The sequence below is a fragment of the Corvus hawaiiensis genome, chromosome 1, assembly GCF_020740725.1.
Source record: "Corvus hawaiiensis isolate bCorHaw1 chromosome 1, bCorHaw1.pri.cur, whole genome shotgun sequence".
NCBI lineage: Eukaryota > Metazoa > Chordata > Aves > Passeriformes > Corvidae > Corvus > Corvus hawaiiensis.
Window position 1 is genome coordinate 33,662,979 of NC_063213.1, and position 13,478 is coordinate 33,676,456.

General features: G+C 36.0%; 1 protein-coding gene across 4 annotated transcripts in view; it reads right to left on the reverse strand.

Moving 5' to 3' along the window:
* BBS9 (Bardet-Biedl syndrome 9) overlaps positions 1-13,478 on the reverse strand; it is a 291,982-nt gene that overhangs the window by 186,371 nt on the left and 92,133 nt on the right. The window lies entirely within an intron of this gene.

Genomic DNA, 13,478 nt, shown 5'->3' on the forward strand with positions numbered 1-13,478 from the left:
CCATTCTTCACATCCCCTTGTCCACCTTAGACAAACAGAAAATTTATTCTTCCAAATAAATTAAGCGTTGTCTGGTTGGTTCTACTGCCTCCACAGTCTTTTTGAAAGGGTAAGGAGAAGAAATACATTTATGAAAACTATATCAAAGTATTACAGTAACTGGGACTCTTCTTGCTTACTATTTCAGAGAGACATTTTACTCCATGAGAATTTCCAATTACCAGTTTACCTGGAAAATTGATGTAATCAATGCACTAGAGTTACACAGGCAGCTGGGATTATCCCATCACTCCAGAAACCTCAATACGAAAGTTCAATTGCTGAGACAGCTTACTAAAAGTCAGATAATCTCAAATTTCATGACATAATATGGCTAAGTTTCAAAAGATACGATGTCTAGCTGAATCAAATCATTCATTTATTTGACAGCTGATCCACCTAAGTCTGAGCTTTTAAAACGAAGCTAAAATATTTTGAGGCCTGGGGAGTTTTTTGAGACAGTATTATGATGTCTGTGCAAGGAACTGTAAGGAAAGTTTCCTTCATTCTGGGTGCAGATGGCTGGTCTACCAAAAGTGATTCAATTCTCTTAGTTATAGCCCCTCAGCAGAAAGTTAACACCTGCAAATGAGAAATGGTATCTGATCACACCAGAACTTCTAAAATATCTCAAAGCAACATATAATTCTTTAGTCCAAAATTTTGTGCCTACTAAACACTTTTTTGATGTAGTAGATTAGTATTGATAATATACGAAATCAGAAGAAACACACATAAATGGCACCCTGAGAGTGACAACTTTTCATGCCAGTATAGGTCTAGAGGAAGTTGTCCCTGCCCAAAGCAGCAGGAACTGGAACTAGGTGATCTTTAAAGTCCCTTCCAATCCAAGCCATTCTATGATTTCATTAAAGGACTAAATATTAAAATGAAAGGCTCTGTTGACTAACATTAGTCACTTCCATGTCACTCCATATGTAGCATTTTCCTCTCAATTTTTTTTCCTGATATCTATGGCTAATTTATCATGCTGTTCATTAAGCAAAAGTTACTTGCAAAAAGGTAGAACATAGATTAATGAGCTGGGGGGACACAACTAGATTTTTTACTTCTACAGCTTAACTGCAGTGTAATACAGTAGGCAGGAGATACTACAGTTTTTCTATCTATTCCCAAGGATCACACTAGGTATTCCTAAAAGGGACATTGCACAAAAATGTCTAAAACAAAATATTGTATCTTACTCTTTGCTAGCAACAAGCACTAATACCCTATTTTTTCAAAAAAAATAGAAAATTTTAAAAAACCAACAATAACTTTTTCCACCAATACCTGGTATTTATTTAAAAGCAATTTCACACACCATCTCTAAGGTTGAGTACCTAACTATACAAGATCTGTACCTTTAAGCATAACAATTTTTTAAGTGTCTTACTACATTATAGATTTCAAAGATAGCTCTAATACCTCGGAATAATGCAAAATAAATAAGGGGTCATGTTCTCCAATGCAGCTGAGCTCTGTGCAATTGGTGCATTATGCGGTCTTTTGGCGGAAGTGAACTGAGCCACTTCCATTTCGTTAACTGCAGCTATAGGAACTGTGCAGCTATTCCCAATTTATCTAACCTCAGCGGTTCTCGAGCATGACCCTTTAAAGAGGGGCTCATGAGTAACTGGTATTTCTATATCCTCCTTAGAAGGATCTAAAAAAATCCAAATCTAAGAAGGTGAGTACAGATGGCACAGGATTCTCTAGCCACGACATGAACAAGTCAGTCAAGTGCAAAACAGCTCTAGCCCAGAAATTTTACTGAGGTGCTTTTAGCACTGTTTTAACCCAGTAATCTTAGGCACAGCACTTCACATTACAAGTTCACAGCTGCAGCACAGACAGAATTAACTCATATCTGCCTATTATAGATGTGTAGACAAACCCTACCAAAAGCAGAACTCTCCTGGATTCATTTTTGATACTGCCACAGAGCCAAGGATTTTGCCAAATTGATACAATGTTGAAATGTAAAATATATATGATTGCAATTTTAATTTCAGTTCACATTTCATCATTAGCACTAGAGGAAGAAAGAGGCTGAGTGTTGAAAAAGCAAGTGCTTCAACTCCTGGCTCAACTCTCTGCCATCAATTCCTCATATGCTAACTAACTAGAATAAAATCTCACACCTCAGTCTCAACTGACAGATTAAAACTACAATGTAAATTATTCAAAAAAGAACTCCATTCCACCAAATTTCTGTCAGATTATATAATACATTAGGTCTGAACAAGAGAAAGTGTAATATCCAACTTGGATGATGTACAGCCATGTCTCAACCCAGCCATGGAGACAAGGCTGTCCCACCTGTTTTATTACAAACACTTCACATGTAAAAAACTGAAACATTCTAGAAATCAAATGGACTTTGTGCTGCTAGACGTACTCTACAGTTACCTTTATAAACTCCACTTTTCATATTCATATGAATCTATACACATAAATACATATTTGCACACAGTATATGTAACATACTACACACTATATAAATATACATCTACATATCAGCTATATAAAATTAGCATGAGGAATCCATACATTTCCTATTCCCTTTTCACAAAACAATTGTGAATTTAGGTCAAAAATTAATACCACTTTCCTGGATTTTTTTTTTTATCTTCTAATTTTCATGTTTAACATGAAATGCCTACACTAAACAGAATTGGCCTTTTTCAATGAGAACCAAAGCAGTGTTACAGCACAGATTTTTCAGAAATTAACTGTATCATAATACAACTAATATGCATAGAGCACACTCTCCCAGGACTAGTATTCTGCGTCCAGAACAAGGGAGGCCCACTTATTCAGCTGACCTCCCATCCTGAGATATATTAGGACTCCTCCTCAAACTACCGAGTTTCAATCCTGGCATAAATCCAGTACTGAACTCGTTTCATAAACGTGCTTTCAGAGCCAAGACATCTGCGTACTTCAGTGACATGCAAGTTATAAAAGGAGTGTTTATATCCAACTTCAGCATAATGTGAAAGTTTAGCAGCCACAAGACAGCTTTATACAGTGACTGGACGTTACTTAAAGGCTTCATTGTACTTCCAATGACAGTACTCAGCAAAATAACTAGAACTCTATAAATTAATTACACTTTCTTCTAATAATTACTAAACTCTCCTAGGCTTATAAATAAGGTGGCCCAAGCATCAGGAAACATGGCAGGAAGCCCAATGACTGATTTAAAATTTATCCCTATTGACCAGTACTTCCCACTATCATTGTTCACTGCAGGAAACAAGAAAGTAAGCTTCGAATCACACAATATGTAGCACTGCAGCTGCTGAGCTGCACAGCTCTCCAAGTGTGCTCTGTCCCAGGAGCCAGTTCGCTGATGGGGTAACCCAACAGAACCGAATTTCTTTCATGTCCATGAACACTATACCTGACATGGCATTTAAAGCCTTCATTTCTGCCCCCTTACTGTCAGTCTTCCTACATATATCATTCACTCTGGCAAATTCAACATATATTCAACTATTTTCCCAGTGGTTTGAAAGGAATGAAAAAACCCAGTAGTTTCAAATACCTGTCTTGCTCTTTCAGACAGTAATGGTACATACTGCATGCCTACGCAGGAATTACTTGCCTTCCAAATAAAGCTGGACACACCACAAATGACTTTTAAATGCATTATTACAGTGTTTATAAAAAGCCACTGCTATGAGCTTAGAGTGAAAATATGTTTTATCATCATTCATCATCATCTGAATCTGGATGGAAAAGTCACAACTGCTAACAGCGATACCTAGATAGATACCATATTGGAAAAAGAATGCATGAGTAAGGATGAAAGAAAACATCTGAAAAAAGCACCACTTGTACCTAATCTTTCATGGAAGATGTTCCAACAGTCCTATAAAAACTCTGCTCACTCATCTTGTTGCTTTCCTCTAATGCTCTTGCTCTCATTTGCTAAAAATTTCCATTTTAAATTCTTAAATACATTATTTAAATCCATAGTGAAACGTGTAGGAGTACACCCTTAAATAAGTGAAGAATGAAGAGGTGTCAGGGCCTTAGTAATTTGACAGAGTAATCTACATAATCTTTGCTAACTATAAGTTATTATATATTTCAGCATTATCAATCATACTCTTGCTTTTGCCTTAAAGCTTTTAAGGAGAGACTGTGACTTTGAACCATTTTCAGAAATAAGGAGCACAGAAGCATGCAGTACCAGTTTGGAAGCCTTTACAGATGCTTTATTTCCTCAGAATAGCTGAAAAGCACATTCTTCTTCTCCTTTTCACCTCACAGATTCCCACTGCTGCTTGCATCTTCCCATGACTTTCTATACACATACCCCACATTCCCTGTTTGGTGGCTTTCACGCTCCTCTGCATAAATTTCCTTTCACTGTACACACTTCCCTTCTACTCCAGAATTAATATATATCCAACATGCCACATTCTGTCTCCATAACCATTTACACGCACGGAAAAACATCTGAAGGGGAAAAAAAAAGGCCTGATATAAATATTTAACAAAAATCAGGATTTCATCATTTTTATCAGTTAACATATGTTTAAAATTTAAGATTTTCATCATAATTCTTAGGAAAGTTTGTCAGCCAGCATCAAATAAATAGTCTTTTTCAGATGCTTTACAAATTAATACAAATTTGGCAGGTCTCAATTTTTTTTCGTCCTCACTTCACTGATTGTCAGGCAAGATAGTAAACTGTCTTTTTCCACAAACAATGCAATAAAATCCCCATCTTAAATGTGTAATTCAGCTCCATCTTAATGGTTCCTTAAAATGTTTTATGGCCTTTCTAGATATGTCCAGTGCAAAGGCAAGCATAAATAAATTCAGAAATCTCTGAGAATACAATATTTAAATACAGTACACAAAGCTGCTTCTGTGAGGCTGGGGTCAATACTCAATACATTATGATTTCTGAGACAGCTCTACTGCCTCCTTTTCATAAAGCCTTACTTGTAGAGGAGGGAAAAAATGCCTTTTCCTGTCAAAGGGCTCATCTGCTAGCACTGTAATGAATACGATATTTTTAACTATAAGATGAATGTAGTGTGAAATGAACACAGGTATCTATGATCCTCCCAGCTCTAACAGCAGTTGTGTTATGAATATTTAAATAAACATCTGGATTCCCTTTAGAATTTAGCTGGAAAGGGAATGCTATACTGAGAATAGTGAATTGAGAACAAGGATTCAGACATTTTTCTGATGCAAGAAATTGTTACACGGTTCCTCTATCTCTAATGAATATAAAAACATACATAAATAACAGCTTGAAAAATATAATTAACAAGAAGTGCAAGTTTTAACATTTTCATTTTGCAGAATACTCAGCAATTTAAAATCTCAGTGCAAACCCATATTATTAAAACATTCCAGTTGAATTTATGAAACCATTCCATTTTGTGGGATTTGAGCTTTGAGACAGTCATGCTATCAATATGAACAACACAAAACCATTTTAAACCCAAAAATATCAAGAGTGGAGAATAACATTTCAAGCTCTTAATTTCAAAATGCTACCTTTCCAATTTCCTCCTTTAGTCTTAGGAAATACAAATCATTTTAGATTTCTAGAAGAACAAGAAATATTCACATATGCTCCATACAGAAAAAGTTTGAATAAAACATTCTGACAACTATGAATAATCCTGAAAGCCTGGAAACTGGCTAGTAGTAATGAACAGGCCAATTCTAGTGATTTTGCATTTTCTGATGAAAAAATACTCTGTCAAAAAAGCTAAAGAGCTCCAGATTAGAGACAGTGTTCTCCAGAATAATGAATAATGCTGTATGTGTAGGAAAAGCATAAAAAAAGACAAGCTTAATGTGACAGAAAAAAGAAAGTAGGAAAAAATTAGAGCAAGAAAGAGATAATTGCAGTAGACATTCAGGATGCCAAAAAGAAGTGGCTCCTGAACATCTAGATTTGTAGGTGTTAAAAGACATCGAATGAAATAAAATTGTGGAAGAAAATACAGTGTAAATAATAATATTATTTCCAGCTTAAACTCAAAATATTTTAGTAATTATTCTTTTCAGATGACAACCTGTGCTATGAAATCACTGCCTTAAGTATGCTTTCAATATTACAATAACCCTGAGGTGGAACAAAACATCCATTATGGCAGTAACTTTAGCTTTAAAAACAGTGATTGTGGAGTACAGTTTCTCTTACTATTTCACCCATAAGGCTCTCTACAGTCAGTACATATCTGTACAGTCTCAGTACACTTCAGTACACCTTTCACTTCAAGAAAAAAACCAAACAAACACAAATCATAACAAACCCTCAGCAAAGCTCAAGTACTCCCAAATTTCTTCATGGTCCACCTTAGTTCAATTCTTCAAGCAGGGCTCTACTGCTTCCTCATAATTTACTAACAGTCCTCACAAAGATTTGTACCTCTTGCCCATTGGAAAACTGATGTTTGTGTTAAAATGAACATCATTCTTCATCAGTCTTCCTACTACTTCTTACAGACCCCATAAGATTTAGAAAACTCCATTTTCTTATGGCTCCAGGTTTACAACTTCATTGCTAAGATCAACCAGCACTGTAAATGGATGATAAAACAGGAATCACATGTGGATCCTAAGCTACATTTGAAGCAATACTCAATACTGCTAGAAGAGAGCATCCCATGAGCAAAACGATTTAACACTGTCCATCAAGCCTTTTTTACATCTAGAGGTTGAATATCACAGATTAATCTCCTAATCTGTTATTTTTCCTAATATTATACACAGCTTTAAGCCTCTGACTTTAGTACCTTTGACTAGAAAAGTGTAAGGATCAAAATTTAGCAGACCAAACTGGTAGAAATATTATTTTTGAAACATACTAAAACACACAGTGAAATGTTGATGCCAAAACAGTATTTGTTCCTGTTGCTGGATTTTTTTTATATGTTTTTTTTAATTATTGGTGAGATGGTTGCTTTTTCTTCAATTGAAAAATCAAATATCTAGACAAAGGTCTCAGAGGATTATCAACTCCAACAAATTCATCAAAGCATTAAAAACGCAGATAGAATATTTCAAACATTAATATGGAGCACAGTTTGTGAAAATTACACAAAAATAGTTTAAATAAGAGTACATATTTGAAAAACTGAAAAGAGAAAAGTAAATGGAGAAAGAATTTCATAAGACGGCAGAAATTCTTCATTTTACTCAATATGGTTAAAGAATGATTGAGACTCAATGTCCTCTTACTACACTATCACTTGGAAATAGCACTTACCACTTTTATTGCACTTTCAGTGCATGCATGGTAGTACCAGTTTTACACTAAACTGCAGCAACTTAAAATTGTAAGAGCTGTCAGAGCAAATCTGCAAAAACATTCCAATCTCCCAGTACCAGATCTCATAGCATATTCACTGGGTCACACTGCCCACAATGCAACTAATTACATGCGATATATACATCGTAAACATCTAAGTGACAAGAGACTGCCTGCTGGACCTAATTATTTGGTTTTTCAACTGCTGTGTTATCAGTTTGAAGTAAGCAAGGGAAATCTGGCCCTAAGTGTACTAAACTTGAAAGAAAGGGAAAACTGTTTACAGAACAAAGGCAGAACTATATGCTAGCTGTTAAATTCCCTTACTGTTATTTGGTATCTGCTAAAAGCAGTTTGGTAAGGTTTGTATGCAATCAGTTGGTGTTACTAATAAAGTTTAACCTTCCAAGAGATATGGATAATTGATATTTACCACCTGCCATATTTCTAAGTAATTTATATCTAGCCTAATGCTGTGGTATATACTAATATATAAAATTACTTTAAAAGCTAAATACCAATTTTCATTGATTAGTACCTAAGAACAACTCGTACTTGACTTCATTTGAATTTTACATCTGCATCAATCCTAACTTAAGACCATGGCACACGAAGAGTCTATGATCCACACAACATTTCATTTGCAGAGGCCCAGGCCAGTGCTGTGCTGCACACCCAGCATGGTCTTCAGGCCTGTGAGTGTGGCACAAATGCCTTGGCCACTGGACTCGTGCAATCAATGCATTGTGCAGAGGAGCCTGTTGGCAGCCCCACCTCTATACCAGCAATTGCATCAATTGCATGGCCTTGTCTATACCTGAACATGGAGCAAGGTCTCCCAACATCATCATTCCATTTTTATTGTAGAAATGAAAAACAGTTCTTTGCTTATTTTCCTAGAAAATCCTTTAACAGCTGGAAGGACCAAAAGGAAGAATATTTTCCACAGGTGATGTCTGCCCAGCACACTCTACAGAGGTTGGTGATGGTGCTGGGGTTGCCAGCATCTAAAGCGATGCTTCTTACAGCGTATGAACAACGTTGTGAATGATGCCTTATGGAGTCCGAGTGCCTTTTTTACTGGGATCAGCAGCTTCCAGCACAAAACACCACCTCATGTCTATGTTGTCTCTGTATCTCTACTGCTGGCTCAGCATACTGCAGCTGGCAAGACCATGGGATCTTGAGGCTTTACAGTAGCACCTGCTACCCACTAAAGACTCAGAAAGCCAAATCCAGGAAACCATCTAATTGATGTTCTGTATCTTTATGCTGGACCCTTTACAGAGGGGTTAAAGCACTGCCCTAGGAAGTGTGATTCCAGGTCCCCTTAACTAACCCTCCTTAATTCCTATTAAGCTCCCTAGTCATCAGGATGAAAAGACTCTGGAAGGGCACCCACCAAAGCTGGACCCAAATGAAGTAGGGAATGCAAAATTTATAATGCCAGAAAATAAATTAATACAAACTGCAAGCCAGTGAGAAGAAATATCTTATAATCCACTGAGCTCCTTGGCTATGGCATATCCTACTCTGGCCAGACTAAATTCTTTCCCCATAACTGTGCTATTCAATGGAATGCATTCTGATGTCACTACTACTATGAAGGTCAAATACCACACAAGGTACCGTAAAAATCTTTTTTCCTCGTATGCTGGATATTATGAGGTATAGGGAGGAGAAAATACCCTGGGGAGTGGGTTTCACTGATTATTGAACCAGCCAGATTATTGAGTCCCTTCTCTGGTTTTTGCACACAAATAGGTTCAGCCTACACTGTTTTAATTAGGATTTTGATTAATTATTAAAAAATAAGTTGTTATAATTGTCTGACATCATATATGAGCAGACTACAATTAATTATTTTAAGCACTCAGTCGACTCAATCATGTTTCTGAAAAACTGACTATAAACATGTTAAGCAATGAATGAAAGTCTATTCTGTAAAAACTATGGTAAAATCAAAGAAAACCTGAATATATAAGCTTTTATGGAAATACTAACCTACCCAGATTTTCTATATTAAACCTACTCAACATCTCACACACACAATTTTACTATAATTAAGACTTGACAACACTGCTGTAAATAACTGAGTTTTCTCTACTTCATGCTCATTTGAGCTCTGAAAGGTCAGTGTTTTCCTGACATAAGTTCCAACATGCACATTTCCTTCTCAGAGAAACAGAAAAAGATCTGCATATATATGACAAGTATCTTTCAGAACATGTGGAGCCTGTTAAAGAATGTTTGCCTAGTTATACTCCAAAAGGCTGAGCAAGTCCTTTCCCCAGCTTCAATAAAGACTATAGTACAATCCTACCTCTTGGAATAAGCACACATTTTAAACCAAAAATAATCACCCTCCCCCATCATCACCATTTAAAAGCAAAATTTTGGTTTCTATTCCTTTGGTGTACTCCTCCTTGGCTAATGAATTTTGTCCCTCAAGCCGTCTGTCTACTTTGTTTCATCTTATTTCTTCCTTAAAATCTAGAGACTCTTTGCCACCCCCATCTCATCTTTGTAAGAACTGTGGGTCTGGTTGATATGTGAGCTTCCAATTTCCCCAACCTTTGTTCAGGCTCTCCCTGTGTCCAAAGATAAAAATCCAAAGAAATACAGTTTCACAGATCCCAGCCATTTCTCCTTCATGACGTATCTACCTTAAAGCACGGGATTTTTTTTTTTTTAAAGTATTCATGCCAAGAAGAGAATGTTTCCTTGTTTATGCAGCTGTTTCAAAAAATGAAAACATTTGAGAAAAAAAATTCTTCAAACTTTTAATTTTATTTCCTTTTTATTCCACATCATAAGGAAGGAACTACGATATTTTTAAAATAAATTTTCATTCACCTGTCTGGAGCTTTCAATTTATTATGACCTAGATTCTCAGAAAAGTCTATGGAGAAGTCCATTTTTTTCAGAACAAAAAAACCCAAACCGTAAGTATTCACCTAAGCACACCAGCCCCAAATCAGTCAGTCAATGAGGAGATTATCATTGAATCTGATGCATGTTGGGCTGGGCCTATTGCTCATGAAAAAAAGTTCCTGTACTAAATGACAAAGAAGCAAATATTAAAGATATATATGAAAAGCTTCTTTTTTTGTACTAGCATTAGGCAGACCTTCAGTAATCTTAACCATGATAAGCAGTTGGATTTGGCACATATTTAAATCAGCTCTACACAGAACAATTTACACAATCAAAATTGTACCCACAGGATCACACATGTGAACCAAAACACCAGACTTTTTTATTTGAGGGCTGTTTTTAATGCTGCTCTTGCTGTTTTTTCAATGTGATGGGTCTAGTCATTTGGCTCTTCTAAAGGCATTAGCTACCAGGAAAACAAAGATATAATACAAGAACCAAAAATAACCAGTTCTGATATACTTTCTGCCTTTCACAATTTGGTTTTATAGGTCTACAGTACACTTTCAATTCTCATTTCTTTGGAAGGAGGAAGGAGAACAAAGTCTGAGTAGTATCAAGGTGCTACAGTTCACTCTGTCTTGTCACTAAATGTGAAATGGGATCTCAACCACAGCAGAATTTGCTGTACAAAGACTTCATACAAGATTACCACTGCAGAATTCAGCATAATGTTGGCATTGCTAATGGGATGAAACTAGAACAGTATGAATAATACATTACACACACCAATCAATGTTACACTGTAAAGGGCTGATGGAAAATAAATACTCTTCATGAACACCAAGGAAGAACTTCCAAACAGAAATATTTTATCATTATTCATTTATTATCTTTACTAGATGAAAAAAAATCAACTGAGTGACAAAAGTGTAAAAGCAGCATAAATGTTGTTCTCTCTTTACCAAATATTTATTATTTCTTTGAAGCATGACTAGCTTCTGTACTTGCTGGGAATTTTTCCCCCCCCCCTGTTTTCCTTCCCAACCACGACACATAAAATCTAAATAAATGCCCAATCCTGCTCTAAATAATTTCTATGCCTCTACAAATGATTTGGATTTAAAAACTAAGATGAAGTTGTATATGTAAAAATAATTTGAGTCATTTTGTCTGAAAGTTCCAAATTCTCTTCCTCTCTTCAGTGTCACCTTACCCATCTTTTCTCTCAAGTACAATCTCTACTACATTTCTCTGACCTTCAGTCTTCCTAAACTCTTATTTTCTTACCCAAAAGTAACAACTTTTCACACACATGTACCTCCCCTGAGCTAAGATCGATCTCTGTTAGTCTCACTAGCACTGAGAACTATGGGTAGAAGATGCCTTCCTACACAATACCTGACTTCAAAATCGTTAGCACCCACCTCTCCTGGGGGCTTCACAAATCTATCCAAAGTTCAGTTCTCCTTCTCTATTGCCCCACAACCTTCGAGAACAGTCAGACTCTGTGCAGATCATAAATACCCCCTGCTAGTTGCAGTGCCTGGAAAAGTAAAAAGAAGGCTGCAAAGGTCCTCATCTCATGATAACAAAGACATCTCTGTATTCCAGGGCCTTGAAACTCTCCTCTTTCCCTGCATGCTATATGCTATAGCATATAGTTCATATGCTATAGTCAATCCAGGGACATATAGTTTGTATCATCATTGAATGAAAAAAACACAGGCACATCATATTCTCTTCAGGTTATCACTCCACCCTTCTCTTTTCCTATGTCAAAAAAAACCCAAACAGTAAACATGCTCTTTTTACACATTTTCTTAGAACATTCTTCCCACTTGCTCAACTTTTGAAATCTTCATTTCACTTACACAAAGTGGTTCTCAAAGACTAAAGACTTCATCATATATTAATTTCACAACCACACTACCAAATTCCATCATGATAATTATCAAGGGGTAATTATGATCCCAAAGACTCCTCAACACAAAAGGCTTTTATTACTGTCTTCAGTTTCATTACATTATTATTGTTGCTGTTATCATATCTTTTCAATGATACATCTGTATCAGCCACTTGTAAACTCTGCAAGTTTTTCAAACTGTGATTTCATATCTACAAGTGCTTTTCCTAGCAGAATTCATGAAGCAACCAGCACCTAAAAATACAAATGAAAACTACCAACACAAAGTCCATTCTGCTGGAAGGTATGCAGATGAGCCTGCCAGAAGGCAAAGTCAGAGGCTAGCTCGTGACTGCAGGCAGTGCCAATTTAAAATATTCATTTTTATAGTATTAAAGCAATGCTTCTGTAAAACCATGAGATGTTTTTTGTCTGCATTCAAACACTTTATTTTATATCTTTCCTCCTTTCCAAATTCCAAACAGTTAGAAAGTAAAAAATAAGAAAAAATCCACCAGTGTGAAGGTACCCATTATGCTACAAAAAGAAAGAGAAATACTGTATTAGACTGTACAGTATTTGAGGCAATGATTGGTAATTTAAGTTTGGACTGCCCACAGAAAAAGGTTCCAACTTGAGTGTGGCCACAGTGTGCTACCACAAAAGAAATGTTAAGAGTAAAAGAATACTGCAGGGCAGGCCTAAAATTAGTCATTGTCACATATCCCATCATTTGGAGAGAATTTGAAATTTTTCTTCGTGATCCTTATGGCCTGTATTTGTTGACCACTTTTTCTTTAGTCTACCAAAACTAACAATGTGCTTTATAAAATTAAGTATTACTTTCACAGGAATAATGACCATTCCAACAATCACATTTTCTCTTTAGTGAGTGATTCTTAAATATATTCCCCTTTGTGTTCTTGTAAATTAAATCTTCACAAAGCTAAGGCCAGAAAAATACCAGATGAGCTTTGCACCATTCTTGCTCTGTTAAGTTCTTCTGGTATGGGAAAGGTCAGTAACTAAATTCCCTTCAGACTACAGGCTGAGACAGATCCAAAAATTTAAACAAGAAACAGTACTAAAAGCCAATAAATGAACAAGATTCATCTTATTGTGTAACAGCTTTCCTAAGTACCTCCATGTTCTTACCATTCTGGCCATCACCTTACCCAAGGATAGTATATCTGTTAAATTCTAAACTTGGTTAGGATTTGGTGAACTGAAATGGCAAGATCTTCAGGGAAAGAAAAAAAAAAAAAGAAAAACTTTATTCTGTGTTTGCAGAACATGAAATACACTGGATGCCTTGAGACTAACTGGAATGTGTAGGTACTCCAAAAATTTAATTACTTC